The sequence below is a fragment of the Schistocerca serialis genome, chromosome 4 (genome assembly GCF_023864345.2).
Source record: "Schistocerca serialis cubense isolate TAMUIC-IGC-003099 chromosome 4, iqSchSeri2.2, whole genome shotgun sequence".
NCBI classification, from domain to species: domain Eukaryota; kingdom Metazoa; phylum Arthropoda; class Insecta; order Orthoptera; family Acrididae; genus Schistocerca; species Schistocerca serialis.
Window position 1 is genome coordinate 46,278,382 of NC_064641.1, and position 6,839 is coordinate 46,285,220.

At 40.9% G+C, this 6,839-nt stretch overlaps 1 pseudogene; it reads right to left on the bottom strand.

The window, feature by feature from the left end:
* Positions 1-1,199: 1,199 nt before the first annotated feature.
* Positions 1,200-1,317, bottom strand: LOC126476082 (5S ribosomal RNA; annotated as a pseudogene).
* Positions 1,318-6,839: the final 5,522 nt, after the last annotated feature.

Consider the following 6,839-nt stretch of genomic DNA (forward strand, 5'->3'; position numbering starts at 1 on the left):
GGTTCTGTCAGTGTGATCATGTGATGTATCTGACCCCAGGAATGTGTCAATGAAGTTTCCCCTTCCTGGGACAATGAATTCACGGTGTTCTTATTTCAATTTCCAGGAGTGTATTTGTCCAATGAATACCCGTTTATCATCTGCATTTCTTCTTGGTGTAGCAATTTTAATGGCCATTAGTGTATATAACAGATTGCCGTTACAGTCAGCAGTGTATAATTCCATCTGTTTCAGTGTCATTTATGACTCTTATTGTAGGACTATGAAGAGACATTATTTCATTCTCTTTATGCTTTCGATAACTAAGTCATATTTATATGATGCTTTGTACTCGCCCAGCCGCTGATATCGGAACTTGTGGGAACTGATCGCGGTTTTTCTGTCGTCAGTGGTCCAACGGATATGGTCACGAGCTCAGGAGAGGTGCTGCAGGCGATGTCGTGTTGCTAACAAAGGCACTTTTGTCAGTCGTCTGCTGCCATAGCCCATTAATGCTACATTTCATCGCACTGTCGTAACAGATGCGTTCGTCGAACGTCTCATATGAATTTATGCGGTTATTTGACGCGGTGTTGATTGTTAGCACTGACAACTCTAGGCATAGGTTACAGCTCTTGGTCGTTAGGTGAAGGCCGTCGGCCGCTGCGTTGTCGGTGGTATGAGGTAATGCCTGGTTTTTGGTATTCACGGCACATTCTTGACACTGTGGGTCTCGAAATGTTGAATTCCCTATCTATTTCCGAAATGCAATGTTCCATTCGGCTATCTCCCACTAGTAATCCGCGCTCAAACTCTTAATTCCTGTCGTGAGCCCTTAATCACGTCGGGAATCTTTTCACAGGAATCATCTGAGTACAAATGTCAACTCTGACAATGCTCTGCCCTTTTTAGCATTATGTACGCGATACTGCCGCTATTTATTTGTGTACATACTGCCATCCAGTGTGTTGGACCATTGTGCACATTTCAGAATATTGCCTCTAACCAGCCGTATAAAGCACTCTGTCTTCAGCCCACAAGTGGCCGATCGGGACCATCCGACCGCCGTGTCATCCTCAGACGAGGATGCAGATAGGAGGGGCGTGTGGTCAGCATACCGCTCTCCCGGTCGTTACGATGGTTTTCTGTGACCGGAGCCGCTGCTACTCGGTCGTGTAGCTCCTCAATTGGCATCACGAGGCTGGGTGCACCCCAAAAAACGGCAACAGCACATGGCCGCCCGGATGGTCACCCATCCAAGTGGTGGCCACACCCGACAGCGCTTATCTTCGGTGATCTGACGGAAACCGGTGTATCCACTGCGGCAAGGCCGCAGCCCAACCAGCCGTATGGTAGAAGTTTAATAGATTTTCTTATTCTACTTTTAAAAGATGGACTTCACTTTCCGGGTGTTTTAGTTTTTTTCCGAAAAGTTAAGACGATCTCAAATGTCAAGATGTTATCCAGGGTACAACATGAGCGTTTATCTAGGAGAAAACACTCTATTGAAATTCGTAAACGTTGAAATTGTGAATCTTGTCACTACCGTGTCTAGGCGACTATGTGTTACATTATTACTCAACTACAAACCAATAATGCCAATGAGATCAAACTAAACAGAAGAATTATATAATACCAGTTAGAAGTTAAATACATTTTGAAATTGAAGCTACTGGAAACTAACACAAATTTTCGTTTCCAAGACGGGTAAAATTGTTGAGACATTAACGAAACTCAGTTAATGTCATATGGTAAAGGAGCCCGCCCGATTGGCCGTGCGGTCTAACGCACGGCTTTCCAGGCGGGAAGGAGCGCCTGGTGCCCGGCACGAAACCACCCAGCGGATTTGTGTGGACGTCCGGTCAACCGGCCAGTCTGTGGATGGTTTTTAGGCGGTTTTCCATCTGCCTCGGCGATTGCGGGCTTTTTCCCCTTATTCCGCCTCAGTTACACTATGTCGGCGACTGATGCGCAAATAAGTTCTCCACGTAGTCGTACACCACCCTTATTCTACCACGCAAACATAGGGGTTACACTCGTCTGGCGTGAGACGCTCCCTGGGGTGTCCGCCGGGGGCCGAACAGCACAATAACCCTGGGTTCGATGTGGGACGGTTGAGGGGTGAAGTGGACTGCGGAAGTCGTCGTGGGATTGAGGACCACTGCGGCTGCGGCGGGGACGGAGCCTCTCCGTCGTTTCTAGATCCCCGGTTAACATACAGTACAATACAATACATATGGTAAACGACGTCCTTTAAGATGCAAGACAATGCACAACCCATGATGTATGGCTTTAACGACTACACGTTATATAATTGGTTTTAAAAATATATAGAATAATAGTCACCATAAAATTCTACAACTGAAGGATTAACGATTTATTCTAAATAACTTTAATATTTTATACAATAACTAAATATGTAGAAGTCCAATTATTTACAAATTGTGCTCAAAACCCAACTTTATGACTAACAGTAACATAATCTGTAGAATATGATGGAAACTGCTTATGGCGGTCTCTAGCACATTCCTTCATGCGATTCTAAAATAAATCATTAGACTGAATTACCGACCATAAAGCATCGCGTAGTCTTAGGTACACTGTACTCTAGGCACATGAAGGCTACATCCACCGCATTATGTTTCATTAAACATCTTGTTGCCTATAATTCTTTGATTTTTGTCAGCTCAAGTTGTTGTGAACACGAAAATGAACGACGCTGTTAATTTTTTTTAAATAACAGAGGTCTTTGTAGATACAGGTAATTTTCAGGCGCTGTACGTTAATGAGGTATTGCGGTCCAGATTAGAGATGTATTTAAACGTTCGTGTATGAAGTAGCCACTAACAAGGGAGATGAGAGACAAATACGAGATACGGAATTTTCCCCCGCCTCTGCTTCACATACAGTATTTATGTACTTTAGATTCGGCGCAGCACACGATGTCATTACAAAGGGCTCATTATACGAACAGGCTATTCCGGCACTAAAGGGCGTTGAACATGTATTTTCACTGCGGTGAAACAATGAGGTGCGATAGTAGGCTTTCAGAGGTAATTAAGCTTCAGCGTAATCGGGCTCTGCAAGAGTTTTCTTTTTTTCTTTTCATTTTTCAGCTGGAATTTGCTACGCCTGGTGTGCAATGGCGTGTCATCCAAATACATTAAAGTGATATATTAATTCCACCCGAAGCAGGTCCGAGAGTCATAGCTAGTCGAAAATAAATTTCCCTATAAAACTTTATTCACGTCGTCGATTATCCCGCTCTCAAACATAGGACAGAAAGACTGCTTACCATACACGAGAGGGGACAGCGATTTTCATTCGTGGAAGCAATCGGCACTACGACATGATTCTTCACTTTCCTCAGATTTGTTCACTGACGATATGTTTCTAGGCTTCTGCATCTGTATATAACTGTACAGTCCGCAAGACGGACTACAGTGTGTGGCGGAGGGTGCGTGGTGCAGCAGTATCTTATTGCGGCCTTGCTATTAGACTCGCAAACAGAACGTTCAGTACAAGCTCGAATTTCTCAAATTTTATGCGTCGGATTCATTACAAAAAAAACCACAGAAATCATTACTCAGTCTGGAACGAGATCTCTTCGAATTTTCTGTGTATAGGGCTTCGCTATACCTAACTTCTTTCTTCTACCGATTTCCGTGGAAGCTCGCTGATTAAACGAACCTGTAGCTGGTTGTTTTTTAATCCTCTTCCATTAATAATACCTGTTATGGTGCCAAACCGACGAAGAGCACTCAGTTTGTTGAATCATAGCTTTGTAAACAAGCTATTCCAAATGTAAATTATACTGCCTTATGATTCTTCCAATAAATGTGAGTGTAGTATAAAGGGTGTAAATAAATTCCCAACAGAGACTTGAGGACACGTTCCTTACACCGGAACAAGAATAAAATGTATAGAATCATAGGCTCTAAAATGCATACCTTATGAGTTATGAGCATTTGTTTGGTGGAAGAGACGTGTTTCATTGTCGCGGAGATTAAAAGGTACTCATGGCTCATAAGGTACACATAGAGCTTAGGTTTACTGGACACTTTTTTCTTGTTTTGGTCCATACTACCACCTGTAAAAATATGGAAATCAAAAGTCTTTCGGCAGAAGAGATCTGTTTCACAGTGTTCATAGGTCTTAAGCTAGCTCGTGTTTAATAGGTTTTATGCTTAGAATGATCGTTCCCCGGAACATTGACCATTCCTCGTGGAACACACTGTTTACTGATAAAATTAACATAAAAATTGCGAACCACGAGGTAGATGAAGTGAAGGAATACTGCTACCTTGGAAGCAAAGTAGCGTATGACGGATGAGGCAAGGAGGACAAAACCAGCAGCACCATACACTTATGCTAAAAATTAGGCGGAATTTTAATAAGTGAGAAGTAGCGAAGAGTATAGAAATATGTGGAAAACATTGACAAGAAGTAGGATAGGACGATAGGACATCTATTAAGCTACCGGAGATTATCTTCCTAGGTATTATTTTTTGATGATGTTACTGGATGTGCTGAAATCTGGAAAATGACATATTTGAAGAATTGTGGTCAGAGAAACAGTTGTTAGCCAACAGTATCTGTGTCTGCGATGTCTTGGAATCTATGATAGTCAGTAGTGGAAAGCTGCGGTGTATATTAGGCGGGGTTTCGTTGAGTGTACAGTGTAATGCATGGATGCACTTTGGAAACTATTGGAGTTGCAGATTTATTACTAGCAGGAATGATGTCTCAGAATAATGGTTGGATAGCAGACGGACATAAAAAGAACAAGGCATTATTTGATGAGGTAAAGAGCTTACTTTTATTTTTTGTAGGCTTGTAGTGTTTGTCTACTTCACAATCGAGTTTTTGATAATTGTTCTATTCATTGATCTGAGTTAATTTACTGTACCAAAGAAGTCATTAGATTAAATGAATTTTCATATTAGAATCTACAATTCTTTTATAAGTTTCTTCCTAACTCAAAATTCAGAGCCTATAGGTTGAGTCATGTGTTTAATTGGCAATCTGTGTCAAAATTATGAACTCAGTTTCCCTGGAGCAACTGTAGATACTTCTTAGCAGTATTTTTTTAGCTGTTACGTAGTCTTGCTTTGTTGATGTTTCTGACAGTACTTCATTTTGCAAGTGAGATTCATAAAACGTGATTGTTTCGTGTCCACTGCCCAACGTAGATTCTGTCAGTTTCTTTGCTTTAAGAGGGTCATATGTCGGCGCAGAAGTTTTCGTGTGTTTCAGGTTACTTTCTTATAAAGGTGGACATTACAGTTAGTTTTTTTATACAGTTACGTTTTTTTTTTTTTTTCAAACAGTGCTCACTGACCAAGTCTACTGAGCATGAAATCATTGGTTTGCTTATTTATGTACTTATGAATGAAATCGGTTTCACACAGACAAGATTCTTTCCAATTCCATGTAAGTGATGTGGCTTTGACCTCAATAGCGCATTTACGATGTCAGTTCACATTCCCACGTTTGTATTTACGATAACATTCACACAAGTAAAGGCTAATCACTCACAGTACTGCAGGGAGCAATAAAGGCTACAAACTATAGGATAAGACAGAGATTGGAATATATTCAACAACTAACTGAGAATGTTGCATGAAAGTGAGATGAAGAGGTTGGCACATGAGAAGAAGCCATGGCAGACTGAATCAAATAACTCACTTGACTAATGATATAAAAAAGAAAAAACAAAAAAGGTGCCTAACAATGGTGTCCTGTCAACTGCTCCTTTGTCTTTTAGTCAATTTGTTCCGCAAACTTTTTTTCTCCCCCATTCTTTCAGTATCGCCTCAATAGTTATTCGATCTACTCAACTAATTTTCAGTTTTCGCCTGCACAGTTTAACGCCAACATTGCAGATCTGTACAGGTCTACACTCTAGACAATCACCTTCAGAAAAGACTTCAAAACATTTAGACTTTTACTCGATGATAACGTTTTTTTCTTTTTTTCTTTTTCAGGAAGTCTTTTCTCTCTAAGACGAAACTGTATGGTTCCTGAGACCTTTCCAAGTCTCAAACATGTATGATGTATACATGCGGACTGAAGCGACTAATGCCTGTATCCAGTCTCCATTTTATATCCTCACTGTTTTGACCATGTCAGTTATTTTGCTGCCCAAATAACAAAACTCTTCGAATACATTTCGTGTCTCATTTCTTACTCTAATTCCCTTCGAATCTCCTGATTTAATTCGAATACGTTTTACTACTCTTGTTTTTCTATATAAGATATTAATCTTTTATCCTCTTATCAATACACTATCCATTCTGTTAACCTGTTCTTCCAAAGCCTTCTTCATACCTGACAACTGAATAGTCCTCTACAAATCTCATGCTTTTATTTATTATTTTCTATGCGAACTATCATCCCAAAGATGTGCAGGCTCACATGCGGTTCATCTTCGTCAAAATGTTTTGCCTCAATTTCGTCTAGAGGTTGAACAGTACGTGTCGCATTACACGCTCTAAATTAGACACTTGTGACTCTGGCTGATGGCAAATGGTTCTGAGCAATATGGGACTTAACATTGGATATCATCAGTCCCCTAGAACTTAGAACTACTTAAAATTAACTAACCGAAGGACATCACACACATCCATACCCGAGGCAGGATTCGAACCTGCGACCGTAGCATTAGCGCGGTTCCGGACTGAAGAGCCTAGAACCGCTCAGACATCGCAGCCGGCGGCTGATGGCAAGTTTGCGAAATGGTATGAACCATTCAGATTTAATATAACATCTAACAACTGTAATAATAATATCGGGAGCTAAATTAACGCTCCATAAATGATGTAGAGCACACAGTTGCGATTTGGTTAGAATAATGTTTA